The sequence below is a fragment of the Babylonia areolata genome, chromosome 15, assembly GCF_041734735.1.
Source record: "Babylonia areolata isolate BAREFJ2019XMU chromosome 15, ASM4173473v1, whole genome shotgun sequence".
Taxonomy (NCBI): Eukaryota; Metazoa; Mollusca; class Gastropoda; order Neogastropoda; family Buccinidae; genus Babylonia; species Babylonia areolata.
The window spans coordinates 10,874,101-10,897,602 of NC_134890.1; positions in this window are offsets into that span (position 1 = coordinate 10,874,101).

Sequence of the window (23,502 nt, forward strand, 5' to 3'; positions counted from 1 at the left end):
CCGACATGTAGGCAGCCATACTCCGTTTTCAGGGGTGTGCATGCTGGGTATGTTCTTGCTTCCATAACCCACCGAACGCTGACATGGATTACAGGATCTTTAACGTGCGTGCTTTATCTTCTGCTTGCATATACACACGAAGGGGGTTCAGGCACTAGCAGGTCTGCACATATGTTGACCTGGGAGATCGTAAAAATCTCCATCCTTTACCCACCAGGCGCCGTCACCGTGATTCGAACCCGGGACCCTCAGACTGACAGTCCAACGCTTTAACCACTCGGCTATTGCGCCCGTCAACCCATGGCAACGCAAGTGTTGTCCTGTGGCAAAATTCTGCAGAAGGCATCCCACTCTGATAGGAACACAAATACATATGCATGCACTCAAGATCTGACTAAGCGCGTTGGGTTATGCTGCTGGTCAGGCATCTGCTTCGCAGATGTGGTGTAACGTATATGGATTTGTCCGAACGCGCAGTGAAGCCTCCTTGAGAAACTGAAACTGAAGCTCTCTCTCTTTCTCACTGTGCGTGTGTCTAGTCTGTGTCTCTATCTGTCTCTGTCACCCCCACCCCTCTCTCTCTTCCTCTTACCCCTTTCTCTGAATAGATCTCTCTCATCCATGCCCCTCCTGCTTTTCTCTCTCTCTCTTTGTGCCTCCCTGTTAAGGTAAGAATATATTCGAACAAACATATGACAGAACCCCCCTGTCCCCTCCAAAACCCCATCTCTCTCTTTCTCTCTTGCCCTTTCTCTAAAAATGTTTATCTTTTTCTCATTTCCCATTTCCCATCTCTCTCTCTCTCTCTCTGTGCCGCCATCTCAGGGTTGGTAGAAAACATTCGAATAAAGTTGACAATCACTTTCTTTTTCTTTCCATTCCCCCAACCTCTCTCCCTCCCTTGAACACCCCCTCTCGCTCTCTCCTCTCCTTCTCTCAAAATAAACATCTCTGTCTCTCTCTCTCCTCTCAATATAAACATCTCCCCTCTCTCTCCCTCTCTCGCTAGTTCTCCCACATTCTCCTTTTCTCAGTATAAACATCTCTCTCTCTCTCCTCCTCCTCTCCTCAATATAAACATCTCTCTCTCTCTCTCTCTCTCTCTCCTCCTCTCCTCAATATAAACATCTCTCTCTCTCCTCCTCCTCCTCTCCTCAATATAAACATCTCTCTCTCTCTCTCTCCTCTCTTCTCCTCCTCTCCTCAATGCAAACATCTCTCTCTCTCTCTTTCTCTCTGCCTCCTCCTCTCCTCAATATAAACATCTCTCTCTCTCTCTCTCTCTCTCTCTCTCGTACTCCCTCTCCTCTTCTCAACATAAACATCGTGAAATACCCCACACACCCCTCTCTCTCTCTGTCCCCTCTCTCTCTGTCCTTCTCTGTCATACAAACATCTCTCTCAGCCTCCTCCATGCCACACCCCTCGATCCTTGTCTCCCCACTACCCCTCTCCCTCTCCCTTTCCCTTCCATCCTTTCCATTTCCCCCTCCACACCGCTACCCCCGACCCCTCCCCCCCCCTACACACACACCCAGGTTGTCTGTCTGAGCGTCACCCCGGGGGCTGTTAATTGGGTCTCATCAGCTGGGCGAAAGAGCCCACTTCCCTGCCACGGGCGCCATTACAGCAGCGGTCCCCCACCCTCGGTCCGCCCTCCCCCTCCCCCCTCCCCTGTGGCGCGCATGCGCAGCAGATGTCTCTGTCGTGTTGGATTACGAGAGCCTTGCGATCAGCAGGAATTGGTTTGTTGGAAAAGGGGGTGGGTGTGGGTGTGTGGGGTTGGGTGGGGTGAGAGTGAGTGATGCGGAGTATGAGAGAGAGATGGGACAGAGAGGGAGGGGGGTGGGGGTGGGGGGGGGGGGGGGTAGAGAGAGACAGAGATAGATAGATGGATAGAGATGGGTAGTAAAACACATAGACAGATACATAGACAGGCAGATACAGTGAGAATGAGAGAGAGAGAGAGAGAGAGGGTGGGGTATTTCACGAGGGTAGTGTAGTAAGCATAGCAGCGTTAAAAAAATTACATCATGTCCATTCGGACAAAAACTGAGCGAGCGAGCGAGCGAGCGATATATATATATATATATATATATATATATACACTCACACACACACACACACACAGAGGGGGGAGAGAGAGAGAGAGAGAGAGAGAGGGGGTGTATTTCACGAGGGTAGCAGAAAAAGCAAAACTGCTTATTTTTAATTTTACATCCAGCGCTCAAGGGAAAAAAAAAAGGAAAAAAGAAAGAAAGAACGAGCGAGCGAGCAAGCGAGTGAAAGAGAGAGAGACAGACAGACAGACAGACAGGCAGAGAAAGAGAGACAGAGAGAAAGAGAGAGAGAGGACAGTGAGTGAGAGAAGAGCAAGAGCGATACACCCGGGTGCCAAGTTTGCCCCAAACCCAACACCACAGAAGGACCAAACTTCCGCTAACGGTCCTCGGTGGCTCGTCGCACCCGATTCCTGCACACACGTGTTCTCTCTCCCCCAACACCCGGAATGGGATTCGATTTACTAAAGATACCCCTGTTTTGGTGCCTTGCCGGCCTGCGATACATTACATACCCCCCATATACCCATCCCAACGATGCATACTTACCCATATACCTATCCCCAAATAGTACACATATACAGACATACCCATATACCTACGCTACAGGTTTCTGTTAAAAAAAAAAAGTGGGGGTGGGGGTGGGGGGGGGGGGGGGAGAAAACTATAATGGACTTGTTCTGACAGTCGAGTTGCTGAATGCAAATGTGGTTTAAATGAGAAACGTGGTCTAGCTGTGTGGGCAGTTCTGTGACAGATGAGAGATGAAGATGACGGCGAACCAGCAGTAAGCCAGCGAGCATAATGGGTGTGATCGTGCAGGCGAGTGAGTGAAAGACAGACTCACAAACAGACAGTGAGGGGGGACTGAAAGAGAGAGAGAGAGAGAGGGAGAGAGAGGGAGAAGAGAGAGAGAGAGAGAGAGAGAGAGAGAGGGAGAGGGGGAGAGAGGGATGTTTGAGAGAGAGATAGAGAGAGAGAGTCAAAGTAAACAAAATGTTTTAAATGTCAGGCCTCTGGCCCATAACAACGAGAGAAGAGAGAGAGCCGGAGAGAGAGAGAGAGAGAGAGAGAGAGAGAGAGAGAGAGAGAGAGAGAGAGAGAGACAGACAGACAGACAGACAGACAGACAGACAGACAGAGACGTACAGATCAGAGACAGGTACGGAGAGATAGAGACGTTTAACGCTTTAATGACATTGGCCATGAGGACAGTTTCAGTTTCAGTAGCTCAAGGAGGCGTCACTGCGTTCGGACAAATCCATACACGCTACACCACATCTGCCAAGCAGATGCCTGACCAGCAGCGTGCCCAACGCGCTTAGTCAGGCCTTGAGAATAAAAAGGTGAATAAATAATAGATAAGCGTACATAAATAAGTAAATAAATACATAAATAGATAAATAAATAAATAATAATTATAATATGAAAAAGGTAGTAATAATAATAATAATAAATAAATAAGACAACAATGATGATAAATAAGCAAATAAATGTAAAAAATGAAGAATGCATCAACATACTTTCATTGCACATCAAGACATTAGAATAAACTAATGAAAATCGTAAATGCAAATATTTGAAACAAAACAAAGTTCTTTCCCTGAAGAAAAATCGTAGCAACCAACCGGCCACCCAGGACATCATAACTCCGTTCAAACCTACCTGACTACGCAGTTTGTATCTGTGTGTTGTGATTTTTGTCTACTCTTCAAAGCTTCTGACATAAAGTTTCCCATCAAGATCATCCCTTCGTGATCTTCTGATGTCAACATGCTAAAGAGATCCTTTCTTTTTGCAAAATTCCTTTTTTTTTTTTAAAAATCACTCATTTACTTCTCAGATCATCATAAAATTTACAATCAAACATAAAATGAATTTCATCATCAACTGTGAAGTCACACAAAGGATATGGATAATTTGTGAACGTGTACCTCGTATGAACCATTTTTGTTGGCATGAATGCCAAGAGTTTCAATCTTAATTATTGGGCAAGTATTGTACGATGCCATTTATTCGTAATAACAGTTAGGAGTTTTTCAGCTTGGACTATACTTTTTAAATGAATGGAACTAGCTGTACTTATTACTTTCTATGTCTGTATTATAATTTTGTTTATATATACCTAGTATGAATTAGATTCTCAGTTAAAAGTTTGCTCATACCCTATACCTTGACAAATCCACACAATTGCAAAACCTTTCTCTGCCAAAACGTTTCTTACACAAGAAACCTAATTGTCTTTTCCTTTCTCTATCAAGGATAACATCATCTGTTTACAAAAGTCTACTCTGAGGCAATTTCAACATTTTAAACCAATACGTAATACACTTTACATAAGTTTTCATATATAAAGAATACCTCCCGGTTTCACCACACAGAACTTTGAGGCATGTACTGAAACACCTAGAAAACGTTTACGGCAAAAGTATGTACTCTCTCCATATGTTCGTTTTGGTATAATCCTCAAATTTCAGCTGCATATGTAAGTACTGGTTCTTCTTCTTCTTCTTCTGCGTTCGTGGGCTGCAACTCCCACGTTCACTCGTATGTACACGAGTGGGCTTTTACGTGTATGACCGTTTTTACTCCGCCATGTAGGCAGCCATGCTCCGTTTTCGGGAGTGTGCATGCTGGGTATGTTCTTGTTTCCATAACCCACCGAACGCTGACATGGATTACAGGATCTTTAACGTGCGTATTTGATCTTCTGCTTGCGTATACACACGAAGGGGGTTCAGGCACTAGCAGGTCAGCACATATGTTGACCTGCGAGATAGGAACGGAAAAATCTCCACCCTTTACCCACCAGGCGCCGTTACCGAGATTCGAACCCGGGACCCTCAGATTGAAAGTCCAACGCTTTAACCACTCGGCTATTGCGCCCGTCTAAGTACTGGTTCAATCTAGATATCAAACATTCTCCAGAACACATTAAGATCAATACAGTTTAACTTTCTCATTGTTTCCTATACACCTTTCTCACCCTTACAAGTTTCATCCCATACCAACTTCAGGCTTAATTCGGTTGTAAAAAGTAACCCAAGTACTTGTAAAATATACAACTTTCAGTTCTACGTTATCGCAATACCTTTTCTCACAAGTGGACAATTAAAGTAATTGGGAGAGTGAGACACAGAGAAAGAAGAGACTGAGTCATGCAGACAGACAAATTCAGAGGCAGAAAGAAAGAGAGGTGAAATATCCCCCCCCCACACACACACACCCTCCTCCACCAGCGCACTTAAAAGGATGGAGTGAAAAAAAGAGAGTATGGCATGAGTTTTGAAAACTCCATTCAACGTTCGAAACAATACGCTTTGTGTTCTGTCTACGAAGCCGAACAGCTGAGGTTTCAAAATCTTTCTTTCTTGACCTGTCTCATCTTTCTTGTGGTGGTGTCTTGTGTGTCCGTTTGAGCGTCTGTCTGTCTGTCTCTGTCAGCTTAGCTGTCTCCCTCCATCACACACACACACACACACACACACAGAGTAACACACAGACAGACACAGACAGACAGACAGACACACACACACACACATACACACACATACACACACGGAGGTATCCTAATCTTGATACCTGCTTCTCATGTTTCACAAATATTCATGCGTGCAGGTACGCACACACAGACACAGACTCACACAACACAACACACACACACACACACACACAAACAGCAGCAACACCTCTACCTTTCCCCACCCCTCTCTCACAATCTCTCATTCTCCAAGTCACCATAAAAACAAAACAAAAAAAAACACCACCTGAAAGCCGATAGGGTGAATCTGGCCCTTTAATAACAGCGGTAAGCAATCAGCACTTCACAATTTCTTGCTCACTGTTGAAGAAGGCCCGAAAAGTCAAAGCGTGTATTTACGGCGTGGTCCACCCCAGACAAATTTACTCTGGGTGGATTCAGAGGCAGAGTTTGGTCCAAACTTTCTCGGGAAGCGCTAAGAGAAACCCCCTACACCCCACCATCTACAACATCGGTCCCCTCGCTTTCTTTCTTTCAAGTCGTCTTCAAACACGCGCGCACGCGCACACACGCTTTTAATCGTTTTCTTTGATGCTCCTTATCGGAACGCTGTTTGAGGCAAACTCGCAGCCACGGTCTTCAACGCGCGCAAGCTTTGTCTACGTCACGACAACATGCGGTCTATCTTGGGAGCCGAGAGAGGGGCCCTGTTGGGGGTTGGCGAAGCGCCGTTGCCAGGTTGCGAAAGGAGCGAAATTGGTTGAGAATTCATGGGAAGGATAAATAAGGAGCCGATAAGGGGAGGGAATTAGCGAAAGCGAGAATGTGTCCGTTAACCTTTTCACGTGAAAGGGCTGGATCAAACGGGGAATCTCTCTCTCTCTGTGCATCGTCCGGCTTACCCACCACTGTCGACAAAATTAATGGCGTTCCGGTTTTCATGACTGACTCCGCCTCCTCTGATCTTCTTTAAGGCGTGAGCATGTGCACACTCGCACACACACACACACACACACACACACACGCACTCATATGTGTGTGTGTATACATACACACGTTCATACATACATACATACATATATATATTATATATATATATATGTGTGTATACAGAGAGAGAGAGAGAGAGAGCAAAACCATGTAATGTGTATGTATACATGGAGAAAGAGAGAGAGACACAGAGAGAGAGAGAGAGAGAGAGAGAGAGAGAGACAGACAGACAGACAGACAGACAGACAGAGACACACAGAGAAGACAGAGACAAACAACAAAACCAAACCACGTACTCTCTGCTCCTACTCCCCTCCCCTCTCCCTTCTGATTCCCCCTCTCTCTCATTCTCCATACTCTCCGCCCCGTAATCTGTGTGTGTGTGTGTGTGTGTGTGTGTGTGCGTGCGTGCGTGCGTGCGTGTGTGTGTGTGTGTGTGTGTGTGTGTGTGTGTGTGTGTGTGTGTAGAGTTTAAGTTAGGTGATTCATTCTGTTTGTGCACTCCACTTGTAAAGGGCCAATACCTATACGATTAAACCATTTTGTGACCTTGTGTCTTCTCTCTCTCTGTCCCCGCACCCCACCCCCCCCCCCACCCCCCCTCTCTCTCTCGTAGTTTCTTCGCTGTCAAACAAAAGCAGCAACAGGAAAGTGGTTAGCGTCCTCAGCATGGACATCTGCAGCTGACTAGGACGTCTGACTGTCCAGGCACACACACAAAAAGATGATTATAATGACAATAAATGGAAGAAGTAAGCCAGGAGAAGAGGACACACACACACACACACACACACTGAGAAAGACCACACAAACACACACACACACACACAGAGGAGAGGACACACACAGATACACACAGACACAGACGCACACACATACACACAGAGACGCACACACACAGAGGAACCCGCACACACACACACACACACACACACACACACACACACACACACACACACACACATTACTGCAGATCTATTACAATTTAATCTCATTCAAAAAGTAGACAAATAAGGAGGGAGGCAGACCCTGGACTGCTGCCTAACTCACTTCGATTGTACTCAACAGTGTCTGCTCTGATTTAACATACTGAGGACAGCACCCACTCAAACCACTATGCCTCTCCAACAGCAGTCTGTCGACACCGAAGACCTTACTCAAAGGGAACTCACATGGACGTGGAGGCGGACTGAAACTGTGGTACTGAGGATTGATGATGAATGGGAGAGAGAGAGAGAGAGAGAGAGAGAGAGAGAGAGAGAGAGAGAGAGAGAGAGAGAAGGGGGGACGGAGAGAGAGACAGAGAGAGAGAGAGAAAGAGAGAGAGAAAGAGAGAGAGAGAGAGACACACACACACACACACACAAACCAGAGGAGATACACACAGATGCTCAAACGCACGCGTGCGCGCGCCAGCACACACACACACACACACACACACACACATACACACACATCAAGCATGCACGTGCGCGCGCGCACACAAAACACACACACACACAAACACACATCACACACACACACACACACACACACAGGCAGGAGGTGTTTAGCTTAAACAAAGAAGGACAAAGAACACATTCTATACAACCGACAGAATGACAACAGACAGAAACAGATACACAGGAGACAGAAGTGCCCCCCGCCCCAACCCCCGTGCCCGCACCCTCCTCCCCCCACCCCCACAAAAAAAAAAAAGTAGGAACAGAGAGCACAATCCTCCCAACCGGTCAAATACAGACACAGACAGAAACAAAAGATACAGAAAGGACGGGCAAGAAAAAGAAAAAAAAAGAAAAAAAAAGAAAACAAAGGACAGAGAACACACACACACACACACACACACACACACATTCTCTTGACCCTCAGGACCAGGAGCCGAGGAGTGGAGTGTCCGCTCCTTTTGTTCCTCAACATCCTGTCCACTTCCCTTCATTAGCATTCTGCAGTCTGGCATTGTCACCACCATGTTTGGGTTTTTTCCTCTCTCTCTCTCTCTCTCTCTCTCTCTCTCTCTCATCCTGTCATATCCTTTCTTTCTTTCTTTCTTTGTTATTTTCGGTATTCAATATCGAAAAACTATATTCACGACAGGTTTCAGTTGTTGTGGACACACCGCATCTTTCTTACCTTGATGATGCTATTGTAGTTTGGTTGGTACATGGGGGCGTTGGGTAGGTTGGGAAATGTGTGGGTGATTGTATATTCTGTGTGTGTGTGTGTGTGTGTGTGTGTGTGTGTGTGTGTGTGTGTGTGTGTTTGACATGCTGTTTTGAATTTGACAATACTCGCATAATTTGCGTCCGAACTTTTTGATATTTTGCGGACTTGTTGATAATACCCTAAGGTTACTGTGAGAAAATTTTCAATGAATTCGGTTTTTCTATCACTGAGAAAATACTTATCAAAGAGCGGTTCACTTTTTTGGGGGAACAACCGATATATATATATATATATATATATATATATATATATGCCGTCACATTGTCTTGACACTGATTTCATTTCCAATCGGATTGATAAGGATGTATTTCTAAGTTGAAAGCGACATTTATTTGATGTGGCAGAGAACTGTTGATGACGTTTTAAAATTTACGACTGCTCTTCACTGGCTCGGCCTATTCTGTGATGAGTTGGGGAGTGTTTGGTGGGCGTTTCTCTGTCTTTCTTTCTGTCTCGTAATCTGTCTCTCTCCCAATATCTATCTATCTATCTATCTGTCGGTGTTTGTGCGTCCCTCTGTATGTGTGTGTGCGTGTGTGTGTGCGCGCGCGCGCGCGTGTGTGTATGCGTGTGTGTGCGTGCGTGTGTGTGTGTGTGTGCGTGCGCGCGCGCGTGTATACTGCTCTCTCTCTCTCTCTCTCTCTCTCTCTCTTCCTGTAAACTTCGTTTTGGTTTTTCTAGTTTTCATGTTAACTTTGTTTAATCTTCATCCTTCTTCTTTTTTCTTCTTCTTCTCAACCCTCTTGCGGGGAAAGGCAGCATGTAAAACAGTCACAGAACAAAAACTTATGTTCATCTCTTGTTCATAAGGATTTTTTTGTCTTTGTTTTGTCTTTTATTTGTCTTCCACTATAGTTGGACACAATTCTGCAGGACTTTTGTTACTGTTTCACTGTGATATTTATTCTTATTTTTTTGTATATCACTTTGCTTGTATTTTGTGTTTTTCTCTAAATCTTGTAAACTGATGATTATTTATTTGCATGATAACACACGTGTGTACACACACGCGCGCACTGACACACACACACACAAACATTTCACACCCAACACTTGCCTCTCTATACAAACGCACACACACCTACACCTACACTCACACCCGAACCCACCCACTCATAAACACACACACACACACACATTTCACACACGCATTCTCTCTCCACCTCTCCTGTTCCATCCGACCCACCCCTCTGCTCTCCTCCCATTCACCGCAACCTATCCACCCCACCCCAGCCACACAGAAACACACGTGCATCAGAGCGACATCTTTCATGCACAAGCCCCCCCGTCCATCCATCCATCCATCCATCCAAGCCAGCTAGCCAGCCAGCCAGTCACTCGGTCTGTCCACAGCAGCTTATGTAAGGGGCCATCCTTGTCCAGCCGCCCCTACCGACGCGGACAGATAGCGTTGCCATGGCGATGTCAGCCGCACGTGCAACGCGCACGCGCTCCGGCCATCCGTGCTTGTGCTGTGCTGTGCTGTGTGTGTGTGTGTTTGTGTGTGTGTGTGTGTGTATGACCAGGTCGGCCTCTTCACAGTGGTGTGTGGATGGGTCTGCTTTGAAGGTCTGTTTATGTGCTTGGTTTCGGTGTTTCTCTTTCAGTCAAACCACCAGTTTGAAAAAAAAAGAAAAAGAAAGAAAGAAAGAAAAAAGATTTGGATGAAAGAAAGATCAGGGGTGGGAAAGTGGGAGGCGGGGGGAGGGGGCTATAGCTAGATACGCGCGCGCACAGGCAAGCGCGTACATGTAAGCGAGCACACACACTTATACACATACAAGCATACATACACACACACACATACAGATAGATAGATACATACATACATACATACTAATATCACCTAGAGTGCAAAGGCGTAAAACTGAAGACTACAACAACAACAACTACGACTACTAGACATGCAGAGAAAGAGAGAAACAGACAGACAGACAGACACACACACACACACACACACTCACAAAATCCTCTCACTCCATCACGATTCAAAGCTAACTCAGTAATCAAGAGTTTTCTCTGTTATACAAACAGAAGGTGACTCAGTATCTGGTTTGGCAGCAGTGTCTTACCATCGTTTACATGGAACCATCTTTGTTGACATACCTCTACCACTCCCATTCCCCAGCCATCGCCACCACTATCACCCCCGCCCCCCAACCCCCACATCACCCCCACGACCCCCGAACATCATAAACAAGATGCACGTCAAATTGGAATAAGATCCAAACAAGAACCAAAACACACAACCAATTTTTTTATGTCACACACTCTGGTATTTTGGTAATCTATGAATTGTAATTGTATGCCAACTTCAAAATCTCAGTAATGCATTCATATTTTTCTGTCTTATACCTACTTGAGCCCTTGCAATGACAGTCATTTTCTTTGAAATAGGTGCGTGTATATCACAACATAATCAGTTCAAGACAGAACATCGGTTTTGGACAATGGGGGAGGGGGGAAATCAAGTCAAAGGATTAACTCTCTCCATACGAACGGCGAAAGAGACGACGTTACCAGCGTTTTACCCCAATTACCATCATCAAAATATTGCAAGCGGAAGGCTCTTATACTGAAGACGTGAATGTTGACAAAGAATACCACAATTCTGACGACGGAAGCTAAAGGTTGGGTCATTCAGACACCCACTGGACATCCGAGGTGTCTGTGTAGAGGAGAAGAGAGGACTGGCCGTACTGAGTGAGTTAAAGAATGTTTCAAAATAGCCACAAAATTAGGCCTAAAGCAAATCACAGGTGTCCGGTCTTTTTTTGTTTAACTACTTCAGTGTCAACCACAGATGCACATTAATACAAAGAGAAAAAGACACCTACTGGCAAACAAAAATAGAAAATATATGGAAAAACAAATCAACAAAAATAACCATGGACCGTTTTCACGACAAGTTCTTGAGATATCTTCGCAACTTTGTTCCGTTAAAATCGTACCTAGAAGACAGAAAACAAATCAACAAAAATAACCAGAAGCCTGTTTCACGACAAGTTCTTAAGAAGTCTTTGCAACTTTATTCTGAAAGTCGTTCCTTGGCCAAAATCCAACGTAGCTAAGACTTCGTTCATAAATCAGTTTTACGGCCGGCTTCACTCACGACACACCCAAGAATTGTGTTCTTTGCTTCGTGCGGCACCGCTACGTGTACCCCCCATCCCCCCCCCCCCCCCACACACACACCGTTTTCATTTTTTAATTTCTAGAACACATACGATGGAACTGAATGACCCTGTACATGTTACCTTCATACAGAGATACATACAGGAAATGGCGGCCAGTGGGAACAACAACGATCAACTGCACCCAAAACACGCACGCCACGCCGACTTATCCCTCCTCCCCTCTCTCTAAGTCCCTCTTTCAGTATCCCCCACTCCCTCAATCCCCCCCCCCCCCCCCACGCTCTCACGATGCACGTGAGATTCCAACCCCCGTCCCACCCCACCCACCCCACCACCACCACCACCACCACCACAGCGCTTTAAAATCCTAAGCAGTCACAGCAGCAGTCAATGCGCCATCATCACCATCACCGTACGTATCTACCCAAACCAAACCAAACTAATCAACCACCCCAGCCCACGGCTACCCGAGAGCACCCACCCCCCCACCCCCATCCAACCCCAAACCCCACCCTTCCCACACCCAACCCCCGACCTCTCTCTAGTTTCACCAGCAATTAAAACAAGCAATTTCTGGAACCGGAGAATGATTAGTACAAAGTCCTTCTTCCCTGTCGTCCGTATACGAACGGCAGGCACAAGACGTGATCCTGCGCTCCGGACAGGGAGACAATACACACAATGCACGGTGTCGGAGAACGGACGACGTAGAAACCTGATGTCTTACCATTCTGCCAGCACAACATCCGACGTCGAGACCAGACTGGGAGTGTTGGGTTGCTGATTCTTTTTTCTGTTTTTTTTTTTTTTTTGCTTGATGGGCAGCGCAAAAGGGGGTGTGGGGGGGAAGAAATTATCTTGATCGTTTCGGGGTTAGGTTTCATGTTATTTTGTTGTTGTTGTTTTTTTGTTTGGTGTAAGTGTTGACTTAAAAAAAATTAGGAGGAGGAGGAAATCAGCTTTAGTACTGACGTACATTCGATCGTGATGACTGATTAGTTTGCGATGAATCTTTTTTTTTTTTTTTTTTTCGGTTTAGTTACCGTTGGGTGTATTTTGAGCTGTCACGATGCGTATATATGTATGTATGTAAAAACGGCGGACATGAAAACGTGCGCCGTGCAGAAAGCCGCGATGATCTTCTCCATGCACAGCATGGGAAATGAAATGAAAATATCAGTATCAGTAGCTCAAGGAGGCGTCACTGCGTTCCGACAAATCCATATACACTACACCACATCTGCCAAGCAGATGCCTGATCAGCAGCGTAACTCAACGAAATGAAAGACAGAGAGCGAGGGAGAGAGAGAGAGAGGAGATAGATCACTGATTGACAACAGATGGACGGGTGGCAATTTCCCATGAACTGTCATGCTGAAATCCAGACCACTTCACGCTTTGATCAAAAGTGGCAACCGATTGAAACATATAACGTCCAGAATACAGGAAACAACCGTTGATAATTATTAGCTGTCAAGTGATATAAATAAGAGAATCTATCAAGATTTGTTGTTGTTGTTGTTGTTGTTGACTATCCATAACATGTAAAATGAAGGTGCGTACGGATTATGCTCAACTGCTAAAGCTGTGCAATTAACATGGAATGGAAAAAAACAACAACAACAAACAAACAAAAAAACAAAGCACAAAAAAGCAACAACAACAACCCATCTTTCCCTTGATCTGCGCGTTTAACTTTCGTACAATAAACGTTCTCCCCTTCTTCCCTTGTCAGCCTGCACTCCCCCCCCCCTCCCCCCTCCAAACCACTTCCTCTGTCCATCAGTCTGTCTGTGTCTATCATAAAGGTACAATGACCATCTGCAATATTAAATAACCTGAACCCGCCAGTCCTGGTAAAATAAAGGAATATTCATTCTCTCTCTCTCTCTCTCTCTCTCTCTCTCTTTCTCTCTCTCATTACCTAAAATTCATTCATTCATTTTCATTCATTCGTTCATTCTCTTTCCCTCCTTCTTTCTCTACTCCCCCCCCCTCTCTCTCTCTCTAATTCCCTCTCTGTCTTTCTGTCTTTTCATCCCAATCCACTTCCCTCCCCTCCCCTTCTCCCCTATCACCCCCTCCCTCAACCTCCTCACTATCTCCTCCCTTCCCCCGGTCCCCCCATCCCCCAACACCGATCCCCTGCCCTCCCCCATCCACCCCACCCCCCACCTCCAGCACCCCATTAACACCCAGCGTGATGACATCTGCATGGAAAAGAAAAACATCCTCCTTGACCCCTCCCTCTTGTGCATCAGAGAAACACCGCCTCCAGTCCCCCCTCCCTTCCCTCCCTCAATTCCCTTGCTCCATCCTGATCGCTTCGCTTGGCGCTAGGGTGAGAGAGAGAAAGAGAGAGATGGGGGTGGTAGCGAGAGAGAGAGAGGGTTAGAGAGAGAGGGGGGTAGCGAGAGAGAGAGAGAGAGGTTAGAGACAGAGAAAGAGAGGGGGGTAGCGAGAGACGGGGTAGAGAGAGACAGAGGGTTAGAGAGAGAGGGGGGTAGCGAGAGAGAGAGTGAGAGAGAGAGGGGGTAGCGAGAGAGAGAGCGGGGGTAGAGAGAGAGCAGACAGAGGGAAAGAGAGGACAGTGAGAGCGGAGAGAGAGGGGGATAGAGAGAGAGAGGAGAGAGACAGAGGGAGAGAGGAGAGGAGAGAGAGGGAGACAGGGAGAGAGAGGGAGCGAGAGAGTGATAGAGGATAGAGAGAAAGGAGAGACAGAGGAAGAGAGTGGAGAGAGGGGGTAGAGAGAAAGGGGAGACAGAGGGAGGGAGCGGAGAGAGAGGGGGTGGAGAGAAAGGGGAGACAGAGGGAGAGAGCGGAGAGAGAGGGGGTGGAGAGAAAGGGGAGACAGAGGGAGAGAGCGGAGAGAGAGGGGGGTGGAGAGAAAGGGGAGACAGATGGAGAGAGCGGAGAGAGAGAGGGGGGTAGAGAGAAAGGGGAGACAGAGGGAGGGAGCGGGGAGAGAGGGGGTGAAGAGAAAGGGGAGACAGAGGGAGAGAGCGGAGAGAGAGGGGGTGGAGAGAAAGGGGAGACAGAGGGAGAGAGCGGAGAGAGAGAGGGGGGTGGAGAGTAAGGGGAGACAGAGGGAGAGATCGGAGAGAGAGGGGGGGTAGAGAGAAAGGGGAGACAGAGGGAGAGAGCGGAGAGAGAGAGGGGGGTAGAGAGAAAGGGGAGACAGAGGGAGAGAGCGGAGAGAGAGAGAGGGGGGTAGAGAGAAAGGGGAGACAGAGGGAGAGAGCGAAGAGAGAGAGGGGGTGGAGAGAAAGGGGAGACAGAGGGAGAGAGCGGAGAGAGAGAGAGGGGGGTAGAGAGAAAGGGGAGACAGAGGGAGAGAGCGGAGAGAGAGGGGGGTAGAGAGAAAGGGGAGACAGAGGGAGAGAGCGAAGAGAGAGAGGGGGTGGAGAGAAAGGGGAGACAGAGGGAGAGAGCGGAGAGAGAGAGGGGGATAGAGAGAAAGGGGAGACAGAGGGAGAGAGCGGAGAGAGAGGGGGGGTAGAGAGAAAGGGGAGAGAGGGAGAGAGCGGAGAGAGAGAGGAGGGTAGAGAGAAAGGGGAGACAGAGGGAGAGAGCGGAGAGAGAGGGGGGGTGGAGAGAAAGGGGAGACATAGGGAGAGAGCGGAGAGAGGGGGGGTAGAGAGAAAGGGGAGACAGAGGGAGAGAGCGGAGAGAGAGAGAGGGGTAGAGAGAAAGGGGAGACAGAGGGAGAGAGCGGAGAGTGAGAGAGAGAGAGAGAGAGAGAGAGAGAGAGAGACAGACAGACAGACAGACAGTAAGAGAAACAGACAGAAAGACAGAGAGACTATGATCTCCACCGGGTTCCACCCCTTCTTCCCCCCTACCCCCACCCCTCTCTTCTCATTGTATTGGATATTGACCTCAGAAAGCCCGCCAGTTCCTCCTCCTCTTGTTAAACGCACAGCTAATTTCGCCCAGCCGCCTTGCCCTCTGCTCCCCTAAAGAAAAAAAAAAAGGTAGGGGTGGTGGGGGTGTGGGGTGGGGTTAGGAGGATAGGGATGGGGGGTTTGGGGGGGGTGGGGGTGGGGGGTTGGGGGATCAAAAGTTGGCTTGCAGTTTCAGCTCGACTTCCTCGGTAGTATGAGCCAACTCCCTTTTCTTTTTCCTTGCCGCTTTCCATTCCTGATCCCCTCTCTCGCCCTACAAGTTTGAATCGTCATTTCTTTCGGTTTCGTTTCGTCTCCTTCTTTCTATCTTTCTTTCTTTCTTTTTTGTCTTCCAGTGTAATTTTTAAAGGTTCTGTTCTATTTTTGTTTTTGTCTGAATGAATCAATCTTCTCTCTCACGTCTTTTCACAGTGGTGGTTTGCAAGGAAAAACAATGATGCAGACCCGTTTCGCTACATTTTTTTTTTTAAATCGGGGCAAGGGGGGAATGACTGTCGATCGATTAATTTTATTTAGAAATGTGACGAATGAATGGGTTTTGTCGTTTGAGCAAAGGCGAGTTTTGTTCGTATTTTACCGCGTTTAATTAAAAAGGTGAAGACATTGCGAAGTTTAGGTTGAAGACAGGGTGCGTGATTGTTTTGTTGTTTTAACTGGGATAAAGATGACTGGGTGATTTGATGAAGCTTTTACCTGCACGAAAGTGTTTCATTTACACGTGACCGCGAACGTTGATGTTTATGACTCCTTGCATTCGTTACCAGTTGTTTCGCTTGTTCATGTTCAGCGACTTCTCTTTTACGAAGTCCATTAACTCACTCAGTACGGCCAGTCCTCTTCTCCTCTACACAGACCCCTCGGATGTCCAGTGGGTGTCTGAATGACGCAACCTTTAGCTTCCGTCGTCAGAATTGTGGTATTCTTTGTCAACATTCACCTCTTCAGTATAAGAGCCTTCCGCTTGCAATAATTTGATGATGGTAACTGGGGTGAAACGCTGTTGACGTCGTCTCTTTCGCCGTTCGTATGGAGAGAGTTAAGTAATTTTCTGTAACTGTACTTAAATACTCATTTCAGATGCCACCTTCCATCTACCAGGTTTCCCTTAACTCGCCATGTATCCCCCCCCCTGCCCCCCCCTTCTCTCCTAAGTGGTAACACTCCAATGCAAAAATCGATACTCTGACAAAATGTGAGACGGGTACATTGATTAAACAAAAATTCATCATCATCATGTGATGAAGATACTGGCGGGCTTTGTTGTTTTGTGGAGAGACGTGGGTGGTTGTATTTGTGTGTTACTTTTTTTTCTTCTGATCTTTTCTTCCTCAGAAATGTTTGTCTTAACTAGACAGTTGGTGTAACTATCGTTAGGTGGTTTGTGGTTATCTCTTGTATTTGTATGTTACTTTTTCCTTCTGATCGTTTCTTCCTCAGAAATGTTGGTCTTAACCAGACAGTTGGTGTGGCTACTGTTAAAAAAAAGGGGAAAAAAAGCACAATACCAAATATATGATTAATATGTGCATTATTTACAGGGAACATGTAACATTTCCATGTGCCCATACAGAGTTTCCTGAAATAAACACGTATTGTCTTGTTCTTGTCTTGTCTTGTCTTGACTTGACTTGCTAGTGTTGGGGGTGTGACGGCTGTTCTGGAGGGTGCCCCACCCCCACCCCCACCCCCCATCCTTTTTTTTTCTTTCGTTGGCGTCTGAGCGAAAATGTCATTCCCGCTCTGTGAAAGGTGGCAGAATTATCGGCCTTGGTTCTAGCTCCCTTTGATTGCATATTGTCTGTCTGTCTGTCTGTCTCTGTCGTCGCATCCGTGTGTGTGTGTGTGTGTGTGTGTGTGTGTGTGTGTGTGTGTGTGTGTGTGTGTGTTGTGGTGTGTTGTGTTGTGTTGTGTTGTGTGTGTGTGTGTGTGTGTGTGTGTGTGTGTTGTGTGCGTGTTTGTGTGTGTGTGTGTGTGTGTTTGTGTGGTGTGTGTGTGTGTGTGTGTGAGGGGGGGGGGGCGGAGGGGGGGTAGGTTGTATTGAGCACAGCGAGAGCACAGTGGAAGCCGCGAGAATTGAACACGAGCAATGGATGAGCACAAAGGCGAACGAGACACGACAGGACAGGACAGGACAGGACAGGACAGGACAGGACAGGAGTGGAGTGCATCAGCTTCAGCATGAGCATCAGACGGAGCAGGGCGATGCAAGAGGGGCCATCGTCCCCCAGTTGACAAATCGATTGGCCCAATCAGCCTGTGGCTGGCTTCCCTGCTGCTCGACTCAGAGAGAGGAGGAGGACCAGACTGGCTCCAGAAAAACCAAGGAGAAGGGGGAAGAGGGGGGTGGTGTGTGTGGTGGTGGTGGTGAGGGGGGGTGGGGGGGGTGAGGGGGGAGGCAGCAGCCTAGGTTTTGGAACCGTTTGGCCTGCTGGTCTTGTTTGTGTTGGGCGTTAGAGAGAGAGAGAGGGGGGTGAGAGAAAGAGAGGGGAGAGAGAGGGGGGTGTGGGACAGAGAGGGAGAGAGAGAAGGGTGAGGGAGAGAGGGAGAGAGGGAGAGGGGGGTGAGGGGCAGAGAAGGGGAGAGAGAGGGGGAGAGAGAGGGGGAGAGAGGGGGTGAGGGAGAGAAGAGGGGGAGAGGGAGAGAGAGAGTGGGGGTGAGGGACAGAGAGAGAGAAGGGGGGCGGTGAGGGACAGAGAGAGAGAGGGGGTGAGGGACAGAGAGGGGGAGAGAGAGAAGGAGAGAGAGAAAGAGGGGGGGTGAGGGAGAGAGAGAGAGGGAGAGAGAGGGGGTGAGGGACAGAGACAGACAGACAGACAGACAGACAGACACACACACACACACACACATATATATATATATATATATATAGAGAGAGAGAGAGAGAGACAGAGACAGAGACAGAGAGACAGAGAGAGAGAGAGATTCACACAAACTCTCGGTAGAAAGAGGCAGACAGACAGAGACACAGACACATACACACACAAAGACAGATAGACAGACAGGGACTGAGAGACAAAGATAAAGTGACAGAGTAATAGGGATACCGAGAAAGAGAAAAGAAGAGAGATGGGTCCCTCGATAGAGAGAGAGATACAGGAGGAATCTTCACAATTCCAAGCCTGAACAAACACTGTCATACCACCAGCCACGTGTTTAAACTACACCCACGCTCACTTTCATTCTCATTTCTCATTAATTTTGTCTCTGCTCCACAGTTCCGGATGCACAAATGCGATCTCTCTGTTCCGCAATTCCAGGTGTAGAATGCGTTTGTAAGCCTGAATAACACACAGAGACACAGACACACACACTGAAACACACAGACACACACACGCTGAAACACACACACACACAGAGAAACGCGCACTGAGGATGTCATGAACTCCAAGCAGGTGGTGAATGTCTGACGCGAGCAATGCTAAGACTCTGGGCAACTAACGGCACCTTGAGTCAGGCCTCAGTGCTGATCTGATACATTAATTAAACTACCGATACTGCAGGTACTTCAGTGCATTTTAGAGGCGGGTGTGTGTGTGTGGGGAGGGGGGGGGGGCGGACAAAGAGAGCGAGAGAAAGGGTTAGAGAGAGAGAGAGCGTGTGAGAGAGAGATATAGGGGGAGAAAGGGGGTCACAGAGAGAGAGAGAGAGTGTGTGAGAGAGAGGGGGGAGAGAGATAAAGAGAGAGAAGGAGAGAGGAGAGAAAGGGGTTACAGAGAGAGAGAGAGAGTGGAGAGAAAAGGGGGTACAGAGAGAGAGAGAGAGGGGGGGGGAGAGAGAGAGAGAAGGAGAGAGGAGAGAAAGGGGTTACAGAGAGAGAGAGAGTGAGAGAGAGTGGAGAGAAAAGGGTACAGAGAGAGAGTGTGTGTGTGTGTGTGAGAAGGAGAGAGAGAAAGGAGAGAGAAATGGGTCACAGAGAGAGACAGTGAGAGAGAGAGAGAGAGAAAGGGGGGGGGAGAAAGGGGGCTACAGAGAGAGAGAGATATAGAGAGAGAGAGGGAGTGAGAGAGAATATAATGATAATAACAATTTTATTTTCAGAGCGCCTAATCAAGCTAATTTTGCTCTAAGTGCTTTACATTACAATAGTTCCAATAAGAATACATTACAACGCATTTCACAATCCACCAAAACAGATACAGAGAGACACAGAAAGGGTTGCGACACAGACACAGAGAGAGAGAGGGAGGGGGGGGGGAGAGAAGCAGAGACAGAATGAGGGAGAGAAAGCATTCAGAAAACACAAGAGACAAAAAAACAACAACCAAAAAACAAAACAAAACAACAAACAAACAAACAACACAAAACAAACAAACAACAACAACAACGACAAAAAGACAGAAAGATGCACACACTCTCACAACTACTCCCACCTACCCCCTCACACCTGCCCCCCTCCACCCCCCCCCCCCCCCCCACACACACACCACACATCCCACACCCCCTCAACCACTTCTCTCTAGACATAGACGCCATGCTGTTTCATCACGGCGGAAACGCCTTACCCCCTTACGCCTTCTGTCCCCCACTTTGTCTTTCTGCTGACAAGATGACCCAATAATTCTGACATCTATTTTACCCGCGCCCCGCGGATGCCGATACCCTGGGCCAGACTCTCCGCCACCCGGGGTGGTGGAATGGCAGCTGGGGCGCGTGACTTTGGAGCCCGCGTGTCGCTGGGGCGATTGGTCAGAGGCATGGCAATGTCTTTGACATGATAGATGTTCTACATGCCAGAGTGTGTGTCTTCTCCGCTTTTTTTTTTCTTCTTTTGCTTAATTAAAGAAAATTATATATATATATAAACAGAAGAAAGAAAGAAAGAAAAAAGTTGGTGTCAATGCGTACATTTCGATCAAATCCGTGGAAATTTGTTGGTTTTATGTCAATAGCGTATTGGATTGTATTTTATTTTATTTTATTTTTTGTGCTGATGCATGCATACACCGTCACAATTACATAATTTCACATGTACATGAATAACGAAAAGGGACAAAAGGACAAGAAAAGACGAGAGAAAAACAACAACAACAACACGAATAAAAACTATCATTTGAACATTGTTTCATTGAACAGAAATACGAGGATGAGGATTATTCAGATAACACATATCATGGGCTAGAACCGACAAGAGAATACATATTATAGATAATGTAACAGTCGTAACAAATAAACACATTGACACGCATGCTGAAAATCGTCCGACGTTTCATTTCCTCTGGTGGCGAAGCCTTGCCATGACTTAATCCTTTCACCGCCAGTCAATTTAGAGTACAAAAGTCCCTTGTGGTATAAACACAGAAAGAATAGCTGGGGATTCTCCCTGCGGTGTGTAGAAAATATGGCCTATCCTACCACCGAACATTAAGAGCAGTAGGTTCATGGATAACAGACCAATAAATGGTCACCTTTCAGTGACATGGATCCTCTATTATGCCCGTGCATAAATGCGAGCTTGGCGGTGAAAGGGTTAAGAAGAAGCCATCCACAGAAGGAGAAGGAGGAAGAGGAGGAATTTTGTTTAATGTCCTGTCACACACGTCGGTGACTGAAGACGTTTTGTAAGAGCATTAATGTATACATTTGAGTATTATCGTTTAGAAGAGAAGGGGGGGGGGGGATGAATGTTGATTTCGGGGAAACCGGGAATATGGGGCGGGGGTGGGGGGGGGAGGGGCTGGGGGGGATTTTGAACAAAAAATATCTGAATACAATTACAGAAAGTTGCTTACTGGACTTCGTAAAAGAGAAGTCGTTAATCTAAAAAGCGAAACAACTGATAATGAATGCAAAAAGTCAAAAACATCAACGTTCTGAGTCATTTGTTAAGACTGACACACTTTCGTGCAAATAAGGCTTCATCAAATCACAGTCAAAAATCATATGCTTAATTGTAACGTTACTAAAGCATATGCACTTGATTTAAGAACAATAAACAGCCATGCACAGTCCAAACAAAAACGCTATCCTTTGCTTCCTCATAAAAACAAACAAAACTACAGTTTTCATTATCTTAAGAACAACTTCAGTTTCCTTAAGAACAGCCTTTATTCCAAAACGCGCGTCTGTGGATAAGTTTCCTTTCAGACCATTTCATCTTCACACCGGAAAGTTCAAAAGTATAGAAAACAGAAGTTCCTGCCATGTTTAATAGGAAGGTTTTGGGTGGCGGTGGTGGTGTTTTGTTTTGTTTTGTTTTTCTCTGTCCCGTTTTGCATGACAGGTTGGCTTCAATGGGAGAATCGAAATATGAGTTGAATGGATGCTTTCATAACGGAAGCTAGTTTTGCCGCGCGAAGTGGAGTAGTTAAGCTTATGATATCGTTTACACTGATATTCCAGTGGAGGGGGAGAAAATATCGGCGGCTGAGCCTTGATTCGAACCAGCGCGCTCAGATTATCTCGCTTCCTAGGTGGACGCGTTACCTCTAGGCCATCACTCCATAGGGATTTAAATATATATATATATCAAGGATCGGCATTACAGCTATACATTTAAGTGGTTTGAGGCAACGACGCTTTTTGTTTTCTTATACCAAGGATTCCAGCAATACATTGAAGTGGTGTAAAGCTATGAAGCTTTTCTTTTTCTTATACCGAAGTTTTATTTCAGCGTGAAATTATACCAAACAATTAACAAAGGCTCAGCCGCCGATAATTATTTTCTCTCCCTCCACTAGACCTTGAGTGGTGGTCTGGACGCTAGTCATTCGGATGAGACGATAAGCCGAGGTCCCGTGTGCAGCATGCATTTAGCGCACGTAAAAGAACCCACGGCAACAAAAGGGTTGTTCCTGGCAAAATTCTGTAGAAAAATCCACTAAGATAGGAAAAAAACAAATAAAAAAAACTGAACGCAGGAAAAAATACAAAAGAAATGGGTGGCGCTGTAGTGTAGCGACGTGCTCTCCCTGGGGAGAGCAGCCCGAATTTCACACACTGTTGTGACAAAAAGAGAAATACAAATACAAATATCAGCATCAGCTGAAGAAATGAAAGATCCAATGGACAGGAGATCCGGAAAGGGAAAAGGTCAAGGTCAAGGTAAGAGGAGAGAACGGGTTTTGATACAGGATTCAAACATTTCTGCTTGCTAGTATCCGTGTGCTGGATATTTTTACCCTGTCACAATCATCTCCAACATTGTATTATTGTTTCGTGCTGTCGTTGTTTCGTTCCGTTTTTTTTTCTTTCTGTCTGACGTTGTGGATGTATTTACACTGTTTTGTGGACTATCATGTGTGTGTGTGTGTGTGTGTGTGTGTGTGTGTGTGTGTGTGTGTGTGTGTGTGTCCTTTCTGTTTGATGTTGTGGCGGTATTTACACTGTTTTGTGTCCTGTCATGATTGTGTGTGTGTGTGTGTGTGTGTGTGTGTGTGTGTGTGTGTGTGTGTGTGTGTGTGTGTGTGTGTGCCCTGTCGATGAAATCGGTCATTTTACGTTTCAGCACAATAGTTTTTCAAATAAAGAAACAGGCAAGGGCAGAGCAACGTAAGTGCACAGAAAGAAAAAGGTACAGGAAAGAACAAATAAATAAAACATAACAAACAATAATACAGACAAAAATAAACGAAAGAAAAAAGACAGCGTTATTGTACGAGAAAAGGGAAGAAGAAAAAAAAAGGAAACAGAAATGCTGACAAGACAGATAAACAACCGGACGTCAAGGCAATGTTGTTGATAAATAACATCACGGCCCGGGACATGAG